General features: G+C 47.9%; 1 pseudogene; it reads left to right on the plus strand.

Moving 5' to 3' along the window:
• LOC131278841 (protein arginine N-methyltransferase 2-like) overlaps positions 1-24,155 on the plus strand; it is an 85,708-nt pseudogene that overhangs the window by 52,439 nt on the left and 9,114 nt on the right.

Here is a 24,155-nt window from a genome sequence, read left to right on the forward strand (position 1 = left end):
GTGTTCACCACATCTTGTATATCCATTCACTGGACACTTCGGTTGTTTCCGTCTTTTAGCTCTTGGGAATGATGCTGCTATGAACATCAGTGTGCAAATGTCTGTTTGCGTCCCTGACTCCAGTTCTTCTGAATATATTCATAGTAGCAGGACTGCTGGATCACACAGCAGTTCTGTTTTCAGCTTCTTGAGGAGCAGTAATCTGTCCTCTGCAGAGGCGTCACCCTTCTGCATTCCCTCCTGCAGTGAAGGGGTATTCCCCTTTCTCCACAGCCTCTCCAGCACTTGTAGTTTTCTGTCTTTGTCATGGCTGTTCTATAAGGCGTGAAATGACATTTCATTTTAGTTTTGATCTGCATTTCCCTCTTAGTTAGTGATGTTGAGCATCTTTCAATGTGCCTTTTGGCTATTTGTATCTCCTCTTCGGAAAACTGTCTGTTCAAGTCTTTTGCCCATTTTTAAATTGGGTTGATTTTCTTGTTAAGTTGTGGGACCTCTTTCATTCTAGACAAATGGCAATAATTCTAAATGTCTCATTTTCTCTAGAAACTTCACTTGGAAATGTTGGCAGACCAGCTGCACACAACTAAATAGTGCAACGTTATCCTGCAGAGTAAAGAATCCCTGAAAGATAAAGTGATCTTGGACGTTGGCTGCGGCACTGGGATTATCAACCTCTTCTGTGCACATCACACAGAGCCAAAAGCAGTGAGTAGGAGCGGGGCGGGCAGGGGCCAGAGCGCTGCCTCGGAAGGTTCTGAGCTTGGTGCTTCCCTGTTGGGACCCTTGGAGTTGTGCATCCGTGCAGCAGACCGGCTGGTGGCCACGATGGGATGTTCTCTATGAGACGTTTATTTCAGCTAAATACAGGGCACAGGCGCCGGCTCTGGGTGGGAGTTGCCCTGCTGTGCGTCAGCACGTCCAGGCCCCAGAGTGCTGACCGCCTCCACACTCCATGGAGCACGCTGGCCCCCGACCTCTTTTCTGGCGTGGCTGGATGGGGTGCCACCCCCAGGCAGGAAGCTCCCAGCAGGCCCCAGCCTCACGCAGCCCCGGCAGGCGGGCTGAGGCGATTAGGCCGTGGGTCAGGTGGACTTCCTACTGTGGGGGAAGGAGGGAGGAGAGGTGGCTCCCATGGCACGAGCCTTCCCAGGAGCTGTCCCCGCCCACATCTTTCCTGGTTTCCAGGTGTCGTCGGTGCTTGTTCTGGTGCTGCTGCCTGAGTTGACGCAGGCCCGGGTCGCAGCTGGGGTCGCTGCCTGGCTGAGGGTGCCTCTGCCCGCGTGCAGGTGTACGCCGTGGAGGCCAGCGAGATGGCCCAGCACACGGGGCGGCTGGTCGTGCAGAACGGCTTCGCCGACACCATCACCGTGTTCCAGCAGAAGGTGGAGGATGTGGTGCTGCTCGAGAAGGTGGACGTGCTGGTGTCAGAGTGGATGGGCACCTGCCTGCTGGTAAGGGCCTGGGGGGCGCGCGGGGTGGGGGCCAAGGTGGGGGGAGAAGGGCTGGGGGGAAGGGCCCGGGGTGGGGGGAGGAGTGTGGGGGGCTGTGGAGGTGGTGTAAGGAGCCCGTAGAGGGCTGGATTTCACTTGGTTTCTAAACATGAGTATCTCAGAGATCTTCATAAATCATTACTAACTTTATTTTTTTTCCTAAGATGAAATGTAGTGAATTTCTTGTGTGAACACTGCATTTAGTGTCTTGAATTTTTAACTGAGTGGAAAAAAGTGCCTTTATGGGAAATCTAAATCAGAGTTGAGGTGACTTTTTCATGAGTGATTTATGTAAAATAGTTTTCCTTTGAGAAACCCTGAATGTCATTCCTGGGTGTGCCTGCGCAGGCTGTTTCTGAGCGAAGCAGGCTTTGTCCTCCCCACAGTCTGGGCACCTCTCCTCCTAGAAAGCCTAGACCACCGTTTGTGAGGCCAGCTTTATGGCTTGGCCCTCCTTTGAGTGTTTCTTTACCCCGCATGGATGCGGACAGTGGCCGGGCTCTGCCCATACAGATGTTTGTGTGCCCCTGTGAGCTCCGTCTGTAACCTCTCCTCGGCTTGGCGTCTTGGGACATGAGGTTTTTAGTGAAACACCCTCATCTGAAGTCCAGAAAGTTAATATCTGGATGAAGGTGAGAGGAACAGGGCAGCTGTTTCCAGCAGAGAGCCCATTTACATATTGAGCAGATAGCTTCTAGTAGATTGTTAAGATGGGGGAAATGGTAGCAAATGACAGTGGACCTTCAGCCATGTTGAAGTTCTGTTTCAAGACAAAGTGCCCATGATGGGCCTAGGTTGATTGGTGATACTGTGGGCTCCCAGGACAGCAGGGGAGCAAAAGGCTGGTGTCAGTGGGCACGCCGTGTCCCCTCCAGAATTACCTGTTAGGCACCCCTGGAGCTGGCAGTGGGGACGGGGTCCATTAGGCAGGCAGTGAGCCTGGCTGCAGAGGGACAGGCCTGTTCCTGGGCTGGGTGGGGGGAAGGAGGGTGTTTGGCGAGGTGGGCAAGGGGCAACCCGTGGGGAGTGCTATGTCCCCGGGACTTGGCACTTGCCTGGCATGCAGCCAAGAAGCCCTCCAGGACTTAGATGATGGAGTATATGATCGGATTATGTTGGGAGGACCTGGATGCCAGTGGGCATGGGTGGGCAGGGCCAGGCCACTCAGTCTCCTTAGAGGGAGACATCCTGGGGCTGGCCTGGGGGAGTGGCCCAGGGGAAGGGGATGTGAGCCTGGGGGTCGGGGAACTGGCTTAGGTAGCTGGGTAGATTGACTTTTCATTCATTTGTTTTCCAGGTGGTTTTTGAGCACTTAGTGTATGCTAGACATTATTCTGCTGGGCATAGCCATGAAAAAAACAGGGACAGGCCCTGCCTCCCTGGCACTCACATTCTAGAGCAGTCAAGCAGCTGGTCAGCAGGCCTGCTAACTAACAGTGTAGTGCTCGGCTGAGAAAGAGGGAAAGCAGTCGCGGGGTGGAGGGAGGCCTGTGGCTCTCGCCAGTGCAGGTCAGAGGACCCAACCTGGGGTCACAACAGCACGTGCAGAGGCCTGGGGACGCGGCTGTTTGTGGGGGTTCATCTGTGGGCTCATGGGCTGGGTCGGGGCCTCTGGTTTCGTTTCAGGTAGGTGGAAAGCCCTTGGCAGGTGATTTGGTGGACTGTTGAGAAGGATGATTCGGAGTATGATGAGGGAGCCAGGGAGACCAGGCAGGTTGGAGTGAAGGTGAGATGAGATGGTGGTGTAGTCTGGGGCAAAGCAGAGGAAGGGCCAGGTCTGGGGAGGATTTGCTGGTGGACTGGGTCTAGGTGTGAGAGAAAGGGAGCAGGATGGTGAGCTGTGGGGTGGCTGGATGTCAAGCGTTCCGTCTTAAGCAGGTTGTTTGTGATATGTGTTAGGCATGCAGGTGGAGAGTTCTTCTCTGGTCCTGACACTGCACAGGGCAGAGGTCCTGCAGGGAGGTGGCTTACCTGGGGCATTGGGCAGGTAGCTGTGTGAAGGGTGAGTGGAGTTGAGGCGGCAGAGCAGGGGAATATGCAGGGGGCAGGAGGACAAGATGTGATCTGGGTTCCTGGGAGCAGGGACCTGCTGGGGCAGTATCAGGCTTCTTTGCTGCGTTTGCATGCTGAGAGCAGGATCCCTGAGGTGGCAGTGGGCAGTTTCCTCTCCCCACGTCCTTCCCCTGGACCTGCTCCCCTTCTCCGGGAGCACCCCCACTCTTCAGCATTCCCTCCATCTGCTCTCCTCACAGGTCCCCAAGTCCTTCCTGGCTCTTCTTCCTCCTCCACTGCCAACATGCAGTACTAAATCAGACAGTGAGGCAGAACAGAAAATCTAGAAATAAACCCTCAGACATTTGCATTTAATGAGTGAGGAGGAGAGATTTCCAGACAGGAGGAAAAGATGTATAATCCTTCAAAAGTGGTGTCGAAACAATGATTATTTTGGAGTAATTAGTTAGATCCTTCTTTACACTGTATGCTAAAATAAACTCCAAATGGGTATTAAGAGAAAAAAATAAAAAAGGAATCCAACATCCAGCAAGATGACAGCAGAGTAAGGAGCAGCTTGTCCTGCAGGCAGTTAGTAACCACCCAGAGCTACCTAAAGCACCTGTTTGGGGGCCTCCAGGAGACCAGAAGAACATCCTGCAACATCTCTGAAGGACTGGAAGGAGGAGACTGCCCATCTGCAGAGAAGATTCGTGAGCAGAGCCCATCCTCCACTTGTGGCACAAGTTAACTTGGGAGCTATTCTGTGACTCGAAATAGAAGCTCCACTTCCCAAAAATGGGGGAGGAAGAGACTAATAATCAGATACTGATTATTAAGTTCAGCAGGCTAAAGTATAACCACAAGAGCAGCTAAAGCTTGGACCTGTTCAAGTCAGAAAGAGGCTGGTAGCTGCCACAGTGACTCTGTCCCTAGCTTGAGGCGAAGCCTGGCTGACAGAAATCACAATGACAGTAGGGACCAGTTTCTTTCACCCAGACCAGCCTGCAGCCCTAGCCTAGGCTTCAGCCCTACCTCTTGTCAGGGAGGAAGTTGCAGGACCTGCACCAGCCCATCCAGGTAACTGCAGGTACCTTTGTCTGGCACAGACTGAAAATCGGAAGTCTACTGGGGCAACTGCAGTCATCTGGAACCCACACTGCATAGATTGCTGCTCACCCCTGCAGCTCCATCCCCACCCCAGGCAGGGGAGACAGGGGCAGGAAGCCTCATTCAGTCTCTCTGGGCAACAACAGTCTAGGCCTGCATGACTTGGATTATTCCACACAGCTGTGACTCTGTCCCTACCCCGGGCAAAGGAAAAAGTTGAGAGATGGCTTCATTGGTCCCTTGGGCAATGAGAGCAGCCTGAGCCTCCACAGCTTACAGCACCAACTACATCCTCTGTTCCTACTATACAACCAGCAAGGGAGAAAGGGCAAGAAAGCCCTAAATTAAAGAGAGAAACTGTGCCCAGAATAAATACTCTAGTAAACCAGATGCCAACACACCCACAAAAAATGACAGTCTACACCAAGAAACAGGAAGCTATGGCCCAGGTAAAGGAACAAGATATACTTGCAGATGACATTAAGGAGTTGAGACAACTAATCAAAGATGTTCAAACAAATCTCCTTAACAAATTCAATGAGATGCTAAAGAGACTAAGGGTATTAAGACATTGGATGAGCACAAAAAAGAATTTGAAAGCATACATAGAAAAATATCAGATCATATGAGAATGAAAGGTACAATAAATGAAATTAAAAATACACTGGTAGGGAAGTGGACTTGGACCAGTGGTTAGGGTGTCCGCTACCACATGGGAGGTCAGCGGTTCAAACTGTGGGCCTCCTTGACCTGTGTGCAGCTGGCCCATGCGCAGTGCTGATGCACACAAGGAGTGTCATGCCACGCAAGGGTGTCCCCCGCATAGGGGAGCCCCACACTCAAGGAGTGTGCCCCATAAGGAGAGCCGCCCAGTGCAAAAGGAAGTACAGCCTACTCAGGATGGTGCCACACACACGGAGAGCTGGTGCAGCAAGATGACACAACAAAAAGAGACACAGATTTCCATGCCGCTGACAACAACAGAAGTGGACAAAGAAGAACACGCAGCAAATAGACACAGAGAACAGACAACTGGGGCTGGAGGGGGGAAGGGGAGAGAAATTAAAAAAAAAATACACTGGAATCATATAATAAGTTTAAGGAGGCAGAAGAAAGGACTGGTGAGCTTGAAGAAATGGCCTTAAAAGTGAACATACAAAAGAATAAATGAAGAAAAGAATGGAAAAAATTGAACAAGGTCTTAGGGAGCTAAATGACAGTAAGTGACGTGCAAACATATGTGTCATGGGTGTCCCAGAAGGAGAAGGGAAAAGGGACAGAAGGAATATTTGAAGAAATAATGGTAGAAAATTTCCCAACCCTGTTGAAGGACATGAATATCCATGTCCAAGAAGCATAACATACTCCCTTCCAAATAAATCTGAATAGACCAACTCTGAGACACATACTAATCAGAATGTCAAATGCCAAACACAGAATTCTGAGAGCTGCAAGATAAAAGCAGTGCATAACATATAAGGTATACCCAATATGATTAAGCGCCAATTTCTCATCAGAAACCAAGGAGACAAGACAATAGTGGTATGATACATTTAAGATACTGCAAGAGAAGAACTGCCAGCCAAGAATCTTATATCCAGCAAGACTGTCTTTCAAAAATGAGGGTGAATGTAGACTATTTACAGATAAACAGAAACCGAGAGAATTTATAACCAGGAGACCAAATCTGCAGGAAATACTAAAGGGTGTGCTACAGCCCGAAAAGAAAAAACAAGAGAGAGGCTTGGAAGAGAGTCTGGAAATGAAGATTATACCAATAAAAGTAACTTGAAGTGTCAAAAGAGTGGTGAAAATAAAATCTGACAGATAAAACCCAGATATTTAGGAATAAACTTAACCAATGATGTAAAGCACTTGTATTCAGAAAACTACAACTCATTGTTAAAAGATATTTAAAAAGACCTTAGTAATTGGAAGAACATTCCATGCTCACAGATTGGAAGACTAAATATTACAATGCCAATTCTACTCAAATTGATATACAACTTCAGTGAAATCCTGATTAAAATTCCATCAGGATTTTTTTAAATAAATGGAAATCAAGACTATCCAATTTATTTGGAAGAGTAAAGGGTCATGAATAGTGAGAAACATCTTAAAAAGGAAATACGAAGTTGAAGTACTCTCACTTCCAGATTTTTTTGTCTTTATTTCCCCAATGTTACATTAAAAATATATGAGGTCCCCATATACCCCCCTTACCCCCCCTCCTCACAACAACAACCTCCTCCATCATAATGAGACACCCACTGCACCTGGCGAACACATCCCTGAGCACCGCTGCACCCCATGGCCAATGGCCCACACCACGGCCCACACCCTCCCACAGTCCACCCAGCGGACCATGAGAAGACACACAATGCCCAGCAACTGTCCCTGCAGCACCACCCAGGACAACTCCAACCCCCAAAAATGCACCCACATCACATCTCTTCCACTCCCCACCCCCAGCAGCCACCATGGCCACCCTCTCCACACCAATGCTACACCTTTTTCGACTACCAATCACAATAGTTCATGAACAGAACATCAGTAAGTCCACTCCAATTCACACTCCATTCCTCCATCCTCTGGACCCTAGAATGTTTGTGTCCACTCCACATCTATATCAAGAGGGGGCCTAGATTCCCATGGATGCTGGACGCAACTCTCCTGCCTTCAGTTGTAGGCACTCTTGGCTCCATGGTGTGGTGGTTGACCCTCTCCACCTCCATGTAAGCTGAGTGGGGTAAGTCCAAAACACCAGAGTGTAGGAGTTGCAAGTCTGTTGAGGCCCAGGGCCTGGCTACCACACGGTCAGTCCAGAGATCTAGGTCCCCTGGGCACACACCAAACCCCAGCACCAAACACAGCTCCAGTAAAAGTAACAGGAGAGGCTTGTGAACAAAGATTCCATCTGAGTCCAGCTCTACCACACAGAAACACTAACTCCAAAGTAGGGCCAACTGACATGGCACTGAACTCCATCCTGTGCCTGTGGGTCTCTGCAGCCTCCAGAAGAACCAACACCTGGGGGCTGTATCCACTCCATCTGTCTCTGGGACTCTGCTGAGGCGTGCACAAGGGCAACCCCTCTGATAACCTCCCAGCTCTTCTGGAGACCCATAGCCACATAAACTCATTTGTCCTTTCCATTTCCCCCTTCCATTCAGGTCAAAAAGCATTTTTAACTCCTAGTATTACATGCAGACCGAGATATTCTGCTGGTCCTAGTTGACCCCTTTATTCAAGGTCATTTTCTAGCCACATCATCAGCTGGCACTTGGCAGTAATCCCTTGGCACCAGGGAGGCCCATCCCCGGGAGCCATGTCCAATGCTTGGCGGGGGGTAGGCAACACATCTACACGCCGAGCTTGGCCTTGAGACCAGCCACACCTGAGCAACACAGAGGCTCCCAGAGGAGTCTCTGGGAGGCAACTCCCAGGCACCCCGCAGCTCCAGGCCCCGTTCTTATCTCAGGTGCACAGGCCTACAAGCATAGTCACCAGCATCAAGGGCTCATTGTTGGACCTTCCTTCTTTCTTGGTCCTTGCCGTTGCACTTGGGGGATTGTTGCCGTTCCTTTAGGGACCATGAAAGAGCCCCCCTACTTCCAGATTTTAAATCATATTACCTAGCTACAATGGTAAAAACAGCATGGTATTGGCATAAACACAAGACACATAGACCAGTGGAACCAAATTGTTGGTTCAGAAACAGACCCTCACATCTAGGGTCAAGTGATTTTTTACAAGCCTGTCAAAAATGGGTGGGCCCACCCAGCTCATGGAGAACAGTCCATTCAACAAATGGTGCTGAGAGAACTGGATATCCATAGCCAAAAGAAGGAAAGAGGACCCTATCTCACACCTTATACAAAAACTGAAAATGAGGAAAAAAAAAAAACCTAAATATAAAAGCAAGAACCATAAAGCTTCTAGAAGAAAATGTAGGAAAATATCTTTAAGACCTGGTGGTAGATGGTGGATTCTTAAAGGAAATAGGAGAACTGAGATGGTCTACTGATGTTTAATGTGTATAGAAGTTTTAATTAACTTTACTGTAACAGTGTGGAAATGTATAGAGTGGGTGGTAATATATTATAGTGAGTAACAGCTGGTTTATAAATGGGGATGTGGCTGAAAATGGTAGTCTAGGTATGTAAATGCCAGTTGACAGAATGCTAGAGAATAATCTAGGAACTGAATAGTACAGTATACCAAGAGGTGGATGAGAATTGTGATTGATGGTACAGATGCAAGAGTGTCCTTTGTGAGCTAGAGCAAATGTACATCACTGTTGCAGGGTGTTGGGAATGTGGGAAAAATACAGCTGGGGTGACCTATGTACTGTGGTTAACAGTAATAATGTAATGTTCATGCATCTATGTCAAAGATGTCCTGTGTTGAAAATAAGAGAGTATGGAAAAAGTCTGCTAAATGTATGCTATGGACCTGGTAATAGCCTGATGATATCATCTCATAATCTGTAACAAGTGTTCCACTATGGTGTGGTGTGGTGCCAAATTCTGTATTAGTCAGCCAAAGGGGTGCTGATGCAAAATACCAGAAATTGGTTGGTTTTTATAAAGGGTATTTATTTGGGGCTGGAGCTTACAGATAGATACCAGGCCATAAAGCATAAGTTACTTCCCCTCACCAAAGTCTATTGCCACGTGTTGGAGCAAGATGTCTGCTCATGTCTGCCAGGGTTCAGGCTTACTGGGTTCCTCTGGGCTCAGCTCCTCTGTTTTCTCCACAAGGTCAGCTGTAGACTATGAGGCCCTCTAGGCTTTGCCTCTCTCCACAAGGTCAGCTGTAGACTATCAGGCAAATGGCCCTGTCTCTTTCCTTGGGGCCCCAGCTTAAGACTTGAGCATCAAATTCCAATATCAAAACTCCCAACATTAAAAGTCCCCCAACTTTGTCCTTTGCCCTGTCTTTTATCTGTGAGTCCTCACCCACCAAGGGGCGGGAACTCAACATCCTACTTGCACAGAGGTTTACCTAATTACTTAATCAAGTAGACCTCTGAATCCAATATAATCTTATATGCCCAGAGGAAATGATCAGTTTACAAACATAATCCATTATTTCTTTTTGGACTTCATCAATAATATCAAACTGCTACAGATGGGGAACAAGGCATGGAAGGCCACTCTTCCTCTCCTGTTCAGCCTTGTGCTGGAAATCATAAGTGAAAGGAGTGGAGATTGAAACAAAGAAGGAAAGCTTCATATTCACAGACAGCAGCACAACTGTCTGTATAGAAAATCCCAAAGAACTAATACCTGAGTTTAGCACAGTCACAGAATGCAAGGGTAATGTACAGAAATCGTCTTATCTGTATATGTTATGTGTAGTATATATTATATTGTGTATATAATAAAAGGAAATAATATGTAAGTATAAATCTAACAGAACAGCAGCGCAGGTATAGTTCAGTGGTTGAGTGCCTGCTTCGTATGTACAGGGTCCCAGGTTCAATCCCTGGTACCTCCTAAAGAAGAAAAAATCTAACAAAACATGCATTTTGTATGCTGAAACTAAAAGTGCTAATGAAAAAAATCACAGACTACTTAAGTAAATGGATTGGGAATCTCAATCTAGTGAAGATGTATTACTCCTGATATAGATATAATGCAATTCCCATCAAAATCCCAGCAGGGCAATTTTTTGTGGATATAGACAAGCTAATTCAAAAATGTATGTGGAAAGTAAAGGAACTAGAAATAGCTGATACAATATCTTAAAAGAAGAATAAACTTGGGGGAGTTACACTATAGATTTTAAACTTCATGTAAAGCAGTAATCAAGAAAGTGTACTGTTGGTGAAGGGATATACATGTAAGTCAATAAACAGAATGGAGAGATTGGTCCATGCAGATAATGACTAGTTGCTTTTTAACAAAGGTACAAAAGGGTATTCAACAGATAACATTGGCACTATTGGCAACCCATATGCAAAATAAATCCAAATATAAACCTCATACCTTATAAAAAATTAATTCAAAATATTTCATACATCTATGTGTATAAAGTGTTAAAACTATACCATTTTAGAAGAAAATTTCCGTTATCTAGGACTAGGCAAAGATTTTTTAGACATGACTCCAAAAGCACAGTTCATAAGGAAAGAGTAGGTGTGGGAGGAGGGGCACCCGGCTTGCCTCAGTGGCAAACAGTGCGGCAAGAGGTGACACCGCCTCTGCCCACTGGGCCTAGACAAGGTGACCACGCCTGACTAGGCCTTTGCTGCTAACGGCTAGCCGGCACCGCCCTCCCCCTTCCTATCTCCCGCCTAGCCCAGCTCTCACTTCCCCTCCCCCCTCCCTTAAACCTAATCTCTTAGTACGCTGTTTGCCCAGCAACAGCTTACAACCACCTATCAGCTTAGTAACAGTGTCAGCCTATCAAGAGTTAGCACATACTCTACTGGCCAATCACTAGCCCAATGCCAGAACATTGCCTTATATGGAAACAGCATTTGCCCTAGCCAATCAGAACCCGCCACACCACTCCCCAATCCTATAAATCTGCATCCCCTTCTGCAATAAACCAGACTTGTGCCATCAGCCTGTCTCCGTGACTTCTTCCTGGGTCGTGCGCCTTCCACGCCTTCGGAGCCCCCAAGGGAAGCCTCAGCGGCCGTACGAGGCTTTCTTCCCCACGCCAGGGACCCCTCTCATCCCACAACGGGACCCCACTCATCCCGCAACAGGGACCCCGCTCGTCCCATAACAGGGACCCCGTTTCATCCCTCAGTAGGTAAATAGGACTTCATTAAAATTTGAAATGTCTGCTTTTTTTTTTTTTTAAAGATTTATTTATTTAATTTCCCCCCCTCCCCTGGTTGTCTGTTCTTGGTGTCTATTTGCTGCGTCTTGTTTTCTTTTATCCGCTTCTGTTGTCGTCAGCGGCACGGGAAGTGTGGGCGGCGCCATTCCTCGGCACGCTGCACTTTCTTTCACGCTGGGCGGCTTTCCTCATGGGCGCACTCCTTGCGCGTGGGGCTTCCCCACGTGGGGGACACCCTTGCGTGGCACGGCACTCCTTGCGCGCATTAGCACTGCGCATGGGCCAGCTCCACACGGGTCAAGGAGGCCCGGGGTTTGAACCGCGGACCTCCCATATGGTAGACAGAGGCCCTAACCACTGGGCCAAAGTCCGTTTCCCTGAAATGTCTGCTTTGTGAAAGATGCTGTTAATATCACAAAAAGACAGGTGAAGATTGGTGGGGGGGGATCACATATCTGATAAAGGACTATCAGAAAATACAAAGAAATCTCAAGACTCAGTAGGAAGAGAGCAAGCAAGCTCACTGGAAACTGGCTCATTGTTAAACAGGCTCTCAACACAAGTGGATATCCAGGTGGCAGATAAGCCCGTGAAAGGATGCTCAGCATTGTTAGCCACCAGGCAATGCAGCTCAAAACCACAGTGAGGTACTGTCACATGCCTACTGGAATGGCTCAGGTTTTCAGAACTGCTGTCAAGACCAAGTGCTGGCAGGGGTGAGGAGCAGCTAAAACATTCATTGCTGATGGGATCATGGAATGATGCAGCCACTGGGAAACGCGTGGCAGTTTCTGATAAAGTCATGCACACACTCACCACTCCTGAGCGTTTATCCCAGGGAAATTCAAGCTTATGTGATCACGTGGCTACCTGTACATGAATGTTTATAGCAGCTCTATTTGTAATTGCCAAAACTGGAAACAAGCCCAGTGTGCACGGATAAATGAGCTGGGAGTCAGCCACACCCTGGAATACTGCTCAGCAATAAAAAGAAGCAAACAGCTTGGATGATCTCAGAGCCTCTTGCTGAATAAAAGAATTCCGTCTCAAAAGGCTACATTTAGATAACATTCTTGAAAAGGTGAAGGTTTAGGGACCAAGAATGGATGAGTGCTTTCCCTGGGGGGGGGGGTGATTGCAAAGGGGCAGCATGACATTTCTGGGGTGATGGAGCTAATAAAATTCATAGACCATAGACCAAAGAAGGTCACTTTTATACTAGGGTGATAAAGAATAAAAATAAAAATTACACGTATATACTTTTCCTGTGTGTGTACATTTGTGTCTATGCCTGAAAAGAAATACTTGGTGGTAAATCCCAGAATAATAGTGGTTCTCTCTGGGTCCTGGGTTTATCAGTGATTCTTATTTTTTTGGTGCTTTTCTCCATTTTCTAAAATTTCCACACTGAACATGTATTACTTCTATAATAAAACCTGCTTGATACAGGATGTTAATAATTAGATGGGTTGGAGGAAAATACACCAAAGTAAAATATGGACTATAGTTAGTAGTAATATGTTGATGATGCTCTTTCATAGTAGGTAACAAATATTTCACAACAATGCAAGGTATGGTGTGGGTGATGCATGGGAGCCCTGGATGAAGTTATGCGTTTTTGTTTTATAAGTTCACAGCTTTCACTATACACTTGTATGCTCATGTATGAATGATATACTTCAAATTTTAAAAACCCTGTTTGAAGCTATCTGAAAGCAACAACACCCCTGCTGTTTCCGACCCACATCCTGGCGGCCCCCCCTGGGTCCTCTCCTGTGAGAGGTGCCCTCCAGGAGCTCCATGAGCCCCAGGGCCCCCCCTCAGGCATCCTCTTCGCCAGACCACGGCCCTGCAGGGGAGAGGCAGCTGCAGACGGGGTGGGCTCATCGCAGAATGAAAGGGCAAAGTCTCTCAGAAAGTGGGAAAAAGGCACTTTCTAGACTTTTCTTCTGCCATCTCTCAACTTGTCATGGTACTTTTTATTTGCTAATTAATGCTGTTCTAAGTAAAAAAAAAAAAAAAACCGTAAATGGTTGATGTGAGTTTTACCATTCATCTTTATATTGTGCAATGCCAGCTTAAAATGCAAATATAAGAACATTTAAAGTGAATGTGGAACCTCTGAAATTTGCTCGGTTTCTATTTCGTTGTTTGTACATGCGTACTTATTTTGTTCTTAGCAGAACACAAAGCTAACTCGACTGATTGTATCTCACCATCCACGGACACTCCCGCCCTTAGCTCACTGAGGGGTGAGGGGCCACGGGCTGCCCAGCTGCCTGTCCTGTGCACTGTGCATGGGGGTTGGCTGACATGGGTAGCAACACGGAGGGAAGGGCACGGGGCTCTTGGACCTGTTTCCTAGGGCGCCCTCGTCATCTCTGCGATTCAGCAGAGCTGCCGGCGCCCGACACTCAGCTGTGCCCACTTGGGCCCCAGGATTCTGCCAGTGCTCAGCAGAATGGGAGAACACACACGCTGCATATGTCTGCTCACACTGTCTCCATTGTCCCATTGCAAGGACACACACACGTGTAAAATCTCACAAAATTTGACTTTATTTTGTGTCTGTATCGTGAGAAGGGACGACAGCTTTATACCAAGTGCTGGCCTTCTGAGCGTGGCCCTCCTCAGCGTGGCCCTCCCCACTCAGTGTGGCCCTCTGAGCGTGGCCCTCCCCACTAAGTGTGGCCTTCTGAGCATGGCCCTCCCCAGTGTGGCCCTCCCCACTCAGCGTGGCCCTCTCAGTGTGGCCCTCCCCTGTCAGTGTGGCCCTCTGAGCGTGGCCCTCCCCAGTGTGACCCTCCCCAGTGTGGCCCCCCCAGCGTGGCCCTCCCCAGCATGGCCCTCCCCTCTCAGCGTGGCCCTCCCCACTCAGTGTGGCCTTCTGAGCATGGCCCTCCCCAGCGTGGCCCTCCCCACTCAGTGTGGCCCTCCCCTCTCAGCGTGGCCCTCCCCAGCATGGCCCTCCCCTCTCAGCGTGGCCCTCCCGAGCTGGGCCCGGGTCCCTGCGGGGGCCCCACACCTGCAGAGCCGCTCTCTGTGTTGCTGGCACCGTCCTAGCGAGGGGGCAGCCAGGAGTGCCACACCGAGGTCATGGGCATCCCGAGCTCACAGAGAAGCTGCCAAAGGGCCCCGGGCGTTCCCACAGCGGGGAGGGGGGAGCCCCTGTGTGCTTTAGGAGACCCCTCCCCACACTGTAGTGGACTTGGGTGGGCCCAGGGGACCAGGGAGGAAGAGGAAGGCGTCCAGGGAAGGGGGCCTGCTCAGATGCCACGTGAGGCTGCCCCTGCGCTGGGAGAATCCTGAGCAACCCAAACCAAATTTACATTAACAGTTAAAACCCAAGGCCAGTGGTGACAGCATCTGGTCCTGGGGTGTGTGAGCAGCGCTCTCACGCCGGTCTTCACTGTCTCCACAGTTTGAGTTCATGATCGAGTCCATCCTGTTCGCCCGGGACGGTGGCTCAAGGAGGACGGGGTCATCTGGCCCACCATGGCCGCGCTGCACCTGGTGCCCTGCAGCGCCGAGCCGACAGGGACTACCCAGCAAGGTGCTCTTCTGGGACAACGCCTACGAGTTCGACCTCAGCGCCCTCAAGTGAGTGGGCACGGGCGGGGCCGCCTTCCTCCGTGGGGGAGGCGAGCACCTGCACCCCGTGGCCCCAGGCCCCGCGGAGCCCTGAACCCCCCGCGGAGACCCCCGAGACCCCCGCGGAGCCTGCCGAGCCCCCTGTGGAGCCCCTGAGTCCCCCGCAGAGCCCCCCGCGGAGCCCCTGAGCCCCTCATGGAGCCCCTGAGTCCCCTGCGGAGCCCGCCGAGCCCCCTGCGGAGCCCGCCAAGCCCCCGTGCCTCCTTCCCACCCTGTCAGTCCTGTCCCGGGTGGTCCCGTCCCCCCGCCCCTTGGTGCCTTTAAACCTGCAGCAGCTGGGATGGGCGTGGAAAGTCTTTCATTCTAGGATGTTTATTGTTCCTGGAATTCCCAATAAGAATGGGAAAAATAAGGACATGTTTAAAGATGAGGCCTTTAAAATACCCGTGGCCTCTAAATCAGGTGCTGCTCCAGGTAAGAGGGAAGCATTTTTTGTTGAGAACCAGAAAATGTGCTGGTAGCATCAATCCTGGCATTCTACAAAGAAAACAGTGCTCCGAAAGAGTCACGGTCGAGGTTTGGGTTTTTGACGTAGACCACTGCACAGCTGAGCTTCAGATTCCCATTAACGTAGATGGTTTTCTGGAAGGCTGGTCTGGGAAGGACGGTGGCACGAGCAGGGCCCTTCCGGGGGTTGCTGTGGAAACTCAGGAGGAACCCAGAGAGCCCTGGAGATGCTGAGGGGCGTCAGTGCCTGTGGCGAGGTCGGGTGGGATGAGCCTGGGTGGGAGGCTCTGGGCCTCTTGACTCGTTAAAAAATGTAAAGAAGAAATAGTAACTATGTGAGGTGCTCCCCAGGCAATCATTGCAATCTCACCCAAAATACCAAAGGATTGTGGAGAAAGGTATCCTACAAAGATGCTGTGCTCATCCAGAAGGAAAGGAGGGGTGAGAATGACCGGGAAGTGTTTGGGAAGGACAGTGCTACCAGGTTAAAATATCTTATAAAGTTACAGGAGTTCGGGATAGAAGGTGAGGATGGACAGGGGAAAAGGTGCTGGTACGACCAGGAGGGGATGAGGGAAGATGGCAGGTTGTCCTGGGACAACTGGGTTAGCTCTTTGGGAAAGAATTCTTTTCTTACCTCACAGCATACATTAAAATTTAATTCTGCATGGGTTTTAGGATTTTTTTTTTTTTTTTGTTATTAAAACAGCAATGACAGTTATAAGAGAGGTGGGTGCAGATCTTATAAGGGTGGAGAGGAAATCAGGAGTAGAAACAAAACCCAAACAGGCGACATAAAAACTGACATCTGTGTCAGAAATGAGTGAAAACACAACTCTAAAAGGCAGTAACTAATTAGAGAAAGTTACTTGCTGACAGTCAATTAGAAAAAGGTGAATATTAAAATGAAAGTATGAGTAAGTTCAAAGTCCAGGCAAGCCACACACAAAAATAAAATTACCAGTGAATAGTTACAAAACACAAGGTCATTAGTAATTAAAATGCAAATTAAAATCAATGTCATTTTTGCCCATCAGATGAGCAAAAAGTACAGTAAAATACATTCCGTGCTTGCGCAGCTGCAGAAGTGCTGAGGACCTCGGGAGCTGCTGCTGGGCATTCACAGCCTGCCTTGTCTGAGGCCTTTAGAAGTGGGGTGTGCACAAGCCAGTGAGAGCAGAAGCGAGGGGCTCTTTTCAGGAAGCGGAAGATATTGTAACCCAGTTGATAGAATACTGCAGCTGTTTTTAAAAGTAAAAGTGGCAGGACTCACACCTTTATGCAGTTTGGTTCCTATTTTCTATACCCAAAAAGTATTTATCTATAGGAGGAGGAGAATGAATAACTGTCAAAATGCTAAGGTAATGGATTTTGTTTTTTTCTTTGTATTTTTCTGTTATCCAAATTTCCTACAAATGCACAATTACTTTACCATCAGAAAAAGTATAACTCAAAATGTGATAGCCAGGTCCTGAGCCTCAACAGACTCCAGCACCTACAATCTGATTTATTGGGCTCACCACACTCAGCTAAGATGGAGTTGAAGAAGGACAACCACCACACCATGGAGCCTTGAGTGATTACAACTGAAAGTGGGAGGATTGCATCCAGCATCCATGTGGAATCTGAGCCTCCTCTTGACATAGAGGTGCAATGGACACAACCAATCCAATGTCCACATAGAAAAGGTGGCATTGGATTGGGAAAAGTAGACATGATGGCTGATGGGTATGGGGAAAGGCAGGAAGAGATGAGAGGTGAAGGCGTCTTTAGGACATGGAGCTGCCCTGGATGGTGCTTCAGGGGCAATCACCGGACATTGTAAATCCTCACAGGGCCCACTGGATGGAATGGGGGAGAGTATGGGCCATGATGTGGACCATTGACCATGAGGTGCAGAGGTGCCCAAAGATGTACTTGCCAAATGCAATGGATGTGTCATGATGATGGGAATGAGTGTTGCTGGGAGGGGGGGGGAGAGGTGGGGTGGGGGTGGTGGGGTTGAATGGGACCTCATATATATATATTTTTAATGTAATATTATTACAAAGTCAATAAAAAAAATAAAATAAATCACTCAGAAAGGAAAAAAAAATACCTGTGTATAATGGAAGCTTTAGTAAAATGTTTGCTTTTATTTGCTATTTTAAGTTATCAGTATGCTTCCTTTTGGAAATGTTCCTGTGGTAAATAATGAATTACTTTCTGGTAAGCATGTGGTACAGTAAACAAAATGGGAGCGCCGAGGGCTGTGAGTCTCGGCTGTCTGTTTCTGGGATTAATTTATGTAGCCACAGCACAGATATTTCAAAAGATTCAGTCTCCAATGGGCAGCTTCAGCTCTTTTGATTTATTGTAGCGTAACCTAGAACAGGAATATCCTTTCTGTTAGCTGTGAAGAGAAGAGCCATGGAAGATCATTTGAAATAGGAAACAGTTGTGAAACTAAAGAAACTGCACGGCATCCCCGTTTCTCGGAGGTTATACGTCTGTGTGGAGATCCTCGCAAATACGACAGGAAAGGGGGTGGCCCAGTTCCTCGACAGGCTCAGTCCTCCAGCAGTGAGGGAGGGAGGGGCCCCTCACAGCCCCCAGCCCCACAGTCCTGCTGTTCAGGGAATCAGGCTTCCTGCTTACTTGGAAGAAAAAAACACGCTAAGTATTTACGTTTCAGAGCCTAAGATGCTCGTTGTAATGATTGTGACCTCTTCCCAGATCTTTAGCAATTAAGGAGTTTTTTTCAAAGCCCAAGTATAATCACATTTTGAAACCAGAAGACTGCCTCTCTGAACCATGTACTATATTACAGCTGGACTTGAGAACTGTGCAAATCTCTGATCTAGAGGTGAGAAAAAGGTGAACTGTTTCTGTTTTGTTTTGTTTTTCTTAAGTAAGCAAAGCCTATAAACCTGAGAGTGGTACCTACAGGGGAATGTTGGGGCATGTGTGATTTACCATTATATATATGAATATAGAAACTTTTTAGCATTGATTTTTTTTTCAGTCATTTTTCTGTTATAGTTTATTCTGATTTTCTGTTTTTATATATTTTTTACATTTTCTTTATAGATACTCATTTCAGCATCCTCAATTATTTTCGGACTGTAAGTTTAATATTCTCAGCATCTTCAGATTCAAATTACTTATCTTCAGTTTCATCATGGAATTTGAAATAAATTTTCAAGTCTTTTCTTTTTTTTAAATTTTATTTTATTCATTTTGTAAAAATATTACATTAAAAAAATATGAGGTCCCATTCAACCCCCCCACCCCACCACTCCCCCCCCAGCAACACTCCCATCATCATGACACATCCATTGCATTTGGTAAGTATGTCTCTGGGCATCTCTGCACCTCATGGTCAATGGTCCACATCATAGCCCATACTCTCCCACGTTCCATCCAGTGGGCCCTGGGAGGATTTACAATGTCCAGTAATTGTCCCTGAAGCACCACCCAGGACAACTCCAAGTCCCAAAAATGCCTCCACATCTCATCTCTTCCTCCCATTCCCCATACCCATCAGCCACCATGGCCATTTTTCCCACACCAATGCCACCTTTTCTCTGTGGACCTTGGATTGGTTGTGTCCATTGCACATCTATATCAAGAGGAGGCTCAGATTCCACATGGATACTGGATGCAATCCTCCTGCTTTCAGTTGTAGGCACTCTAGGCTCCATGGTGTGGTGGTTGACATTCTTCAACTCCATGTTAGCTGAGTGGGGTAAGTCCAGTAAATCAAAGTGTAGGAGCTGACCCTAGAACATGTGGGTCTCTTTAGCCCTCAAAAGAACCAATACCTGGGGTTGTATCTACTTTATCTGTCTCTGAGACTCTGCTCATGTGTGCATAAGGGCAATTCTTCTGACATCCACCAGACTCTTTTTTAGAGACTCATAGCCATATAAACTCATTTGTCCTTTCCATTTCCCCCTTAATTTAGGTCAAACAGCATTTTTAACTCCTGTTATTATATGTAGACAGGGATATTCTGCCGGTCCGTGTTGAACCTTTAATTCAAGGTCATTTTCTAGTTGCATCATCAGTTGGTACTTGGTAGTGATCCCTCGGTGCCAGGGAGGCTCATCCCCGGGTGTCATGTCCCACGCTGGGGGGAAGGCATTGCATTTACATGCTGAGTTTGGCTTTGAGACTGGCCACATTTGAGTAACATGAAGGCTGTCAGGAGGAAACTCCTAGGCACAGTGCTGCTCTAGGCCTTGTTTTTATTGCAGGCATATAGGCTCACAAGCATAGTCATTAGTATCATGGGCTCACTGTTGGACCCTCATTCCTTCCTGGTCCTTACCGTTGCACCTGGGGGACTGCCGCTGCTCCCCTAGGGACCATGACAGAGCACCCCCGGCCAGGAACCCAGTACCCCCCAGCTGTAGTTTTTAATTGTTGCCACTATGAGTATATCCAAACATTACCATGCACCCTGGACATATGCCCTGTATAGCTCTGTCAATAGCATCCTATATCAGTATTCCTCTGCTGCCATTGTTGAACCACTCTGTGATCCAAAGCTTCCTGAAAAGTGAAGCCCAATATAATGTCAGGATCCCTTAGTAGTAAAATGGAATATAGCAATGGGTTTAAAGGTTAGATATAGAATACGTATTGATTTGGAAAAATTCTACATCCTATCTTTTTCTTTTCTTTTTTCCTAATTATTGAGCTTCTCTTCACAAGAGCACTAGATCACAGTAATTCATATATACAATATACAGTACTCCCACACATCTACCATAAAACCTTTTCCCTTCCACAGCGATATTCTTGTAACTTATTCATATCATATTAAACTGATGTACAGACTCTGAGACAATAGCTTTCAAACAAGGTGACATCTGTGCTTACATTGTGGTCCATACTTTAGGATATACAGTTTTCTAAATTTTTACTTATCCTATGTTTTACATTATGGTTTACATTATTAGTCTTTCATCCCCTATATGTTTTTGGTGTAATATTACATGTTTTATATCCATCCTTGTGTACTCTCGCGAAACTCCTCTCTTACCCCACATTTACCTTGGTTCCATCCATTCAACATCCATTTTCCCCTCTCCTTGGGGCCCGCAGTGACAGCCAACCTCCATTTCCTGAGGAGCCACGTCCAGAGATACTTGCAACAGTGTTTAGGGCCTGACTTGCTCAACTGCCCTAATGCCCTGGGAGCCACCCTTTCTCTCGAGAGATACAGTTCCCTCTATTTGATGGCATTAGTCCTCCCCAGGATGTGGGTCCACCCCCACTCTCACTACTTGGGTCTCTACCCAATGGTACAACCCAGTCTGGCAAAATGAGCATTCAGACATTCCCCAGGAGCCCGTCCCACATCAGACCATCCCCTCCGAGCATCCTAAACAGGTACTACCAAATTCTTTCTAAAAATTCTTTCAGTTACTTTCCTTTTCCACAAGGTGGCGCTGCTGTGAGTCCAAGAGGAAGCCCCCTTTACCTGGGCACTGGGGGGGCAGGGGGCAGTGTCCGTCCCTGACAGAGGTGTTTACTCAGATCCAGGAACAGCTGGTTAACGCAGCCAGTCCACTCCTGCTCTCTTCTGTGAGCTGAACTTTTTAGGTTTCAGTTAATTTTGGATTCGTGGAGGTCCAGTCTGGAGCTCTTGTTTTCTACCTAATGCAAAGTACCGAGCATAGAAAGTATTCTGTACATATTTGGAGACATCGAGTTAGGCAAACAAGGCCTAAAATGCTTGAAAACTTCTCTGATTATCTGCAGTGTTTGAATTTACAATGTAAGGTTTGATTTTTTTTATTAGAGCAGTTGTAGGTTTACAGAAAAATTTTGCAGAGTCCAGAGTTCCTACAGACCTCTACAGTTTTCCCCACCATTAACATTTGCCTTAGTGTGGCACCTTTGTTAAAACTGATGAAACAACATTACTATTGTACTAACGACAGTTCATGGTTCACATTAGGGTACACGCTTTGTGTTGTACATTTCTGTGGGTTTTTCTGTTGTAGCGTATAAACAGCCTAACAATTATTTACCATTTTCAAGTATACGGTTCAGTGGTGTTAATTACATTCACAATGTTGTGTGACCATCACCACCAGCCCTTACCTAAACTCGTCAGTCACTCCAGAGGAATCCCATTTCCCACCCACTCCTGCCCCTGTGTACTTGCCTTAGGAGGAAATTTTGTAGGATTTCCATGTGCTCAGCTAACTAGCATGTTGCAGTGTTTCATAATTACTGAAATAGCACAGCTATTTAGTTCAGAGTAGGATGTGGTATGTTTTGTATAATGTTCAGTGAGCGAGGGACACACTGATACAGAAGAAGCATCTTACCAAGTGGACACTTACTAGACTTGGGCATTTCACATGCTTATGAGATGGGTGTTTATTTTCTTATTCGTTTATTTGAACACAGACAATGAAAGGCGAATTGTGCTTCGATATCAAAAAGCTGGTACTCTGCATGGATTTACTGCCTGGTTTAGTGTAAGATTCCAGAATCTGGAAGAAGACAAGCCGCAGCTGGTGTTGAGTACCGGGCCATTCCACCTGTAAGTGTGGTCTGTGTCTGGGCTGCTGTGCAAGCACAGCTCTGATGAGTGTAACGTGATACACGTTTGCCTTCACTGTTAACATGCCAGGAAGTGTGGCAAAAGGTGTGAGCTTAGGGATTTCTCCAGGCCAGGGAAATCCCTGTAATGAAGAAGTAGGTGCCTGGGTGATGGTGGGTCGCTGGGCAGGTGCAGGGGGCTTGCTGGGCTGCCCAGGCCCCAGGTGCAGTCGGGCTCTGTGGGCTGCGAGGTTTCCGCTTCCCCCGTGGGTGCCCCTTGGCTCCTTTTGATGAGCACGTGTGGTGTGTTAGGGTTTCTAATAAATTGAGATTTAGCTGCATTGTTGGAAATTCAGAGGAAGGTGAAGTTGAACTCCCCAGAAGAAACTGGCTAGCTTAATTACAGATAGAAACTCTTCTCTCTGACTTCTGAAACCCTCAGTTCTAGCTTAAGGCCTCCACCTGATTGGATGAGGAGACTCCCCTCAGCGCTGACAGCAGTCTCCTTTGTTGACTGTAGATGCAGGTGTGTAAATCCGTCTATGAAATACCCTCACAGTAACCATCAGGCCAGAGCTTGCTGGCCCCAGCAGCTGGACACCATAACCCACCACGCTGACATGTGGCATTAGCTGTCATGCTTGGGGCTGCGCAGGTGCATGTTTCATCTTCGCTCCAACTCTCCTAAACTCTGCTGTAATTCCTGATTGTCAAGCACAAAAACAGAATTTTAGAGTTTGCTAGACTCTTTGGAAGGCAAATGTTTCAAGGGACAAAATTTCTTTACTAACTTCCCCCACTCCACCCCCAAAATGGCTCCCTCACCTGTCTGCGTATTGTCTGCTCTTCTTTAGGAGGCACCAGGAACTGAACCCGGGACCTGCCATCTGGGTGCCCACCCACTTGGTTTACATCTGCTTCCTGCTCATTGGTCACTTGTGTCTGCTCATCTTCTTTAGGAGGCACTGGGAACCGAACCTGGGACCTCCCATGTGGGAGGCAGGCACCAACTGCTTGAGCCACCTCTGCTCCCCCAAATTCTTTTTAAAGGAAAGAGTATGTCTTCATCTGACTGCCAGAGATTAGCTTCCTTGTGTGCAGGCTGGCTTGGGTGCAGCGTGTTTAAGATTCTAAACCCAGGAGCTCCTGTGGAAATGGTCCTTCATTCACACTGGTTTCTCATCTCCGCCTTTTCATTCCCCTCAAACGTGGTGGTCAGTGGACAGTGGCTGGGGCACCAGGGAGGAGACTGCAGACCCTCTGGACAGAGGCAGGCTGTCTTCTGACCCCAACCCCCATGTCTTGCAGCACGACGCACTGGAAGCAGACTCTGTTTATGATGGACGACCCCGTTACGGTCCACACGGGGGACGTGGTCACAGGCTCGGTCGTGCTGCAGAGAAATCCCATGTGGAGAAGACACATGTCGGTCACACTGAGCTGGGCCGTCACGTCCAGACAAGACCCCACATCTCAAAGAGTAAGAGACGCCAGCCTCGGCTGTTGGTTTCCATCATGTGCAATGGATGCTGCTCCCCAGGAGGTGGGCCAGACCTGGGGCAGGACCCCCCCCAGCTGGACCTGCCGCCTTTGTATTTAGCCCTCTCAGCAGGAAGGGGGGCATCCACTGTTCAGAACAGCAAACGGAGGTTCAGGCCAGAAAGTATTTCCTTAAGGAGACACAGCCAGTGAGCGGGAGCAGAGGCTCAGCCCCAGTGTAGACGAGCCCTCTCCAGGAGAGCAGGAAGCCCAGAGCCAGTGTAGACGAGCCCTCTCCAGGAGCACCCAGAGGTGGCATGAGGGAGGAGCTCAGCCTGTGCTCATCCATTACATGATACTCGTGTCATTACACATGTAGTTTGTCTTGATATGTGACAGGAAATACATTCTTCAGCTCTGGGGCAGTGGGTCATTGAACACGTGGCTTCACATACGGTGGTGGGGAGTGACAGTAGGGTGACAGTGGGGTGACTGGGTGCCTTTTCAGTTTCTATGATGCTGCAGGAGACTTCTCTGGTTTCATTTCTCAGAGACTAGTGAACAGTGAAATTCTCTTCTTCAGACGAGAGGAAGAAAAAAGAATCAAATATTTTTCCTTTAATTTTTAAAGCCTGTATTGTG

This window comes from Dasypus novemcinctus, chromosome 6 (assembly GCF_030445035.2).
Source record: "Dasypus novemcinctus isolate mDasNov1 chromosome 6, mDasNov1.1.hap2, whole genome shotgun sequence".
Taxonomy (NCBI): domain Eukaryota; kingdom Metazoa; phylum Chordata; class Mammalia; order Cingulata; family Dasypodidae; genus Dasypus; species Dasypus novemcinctus.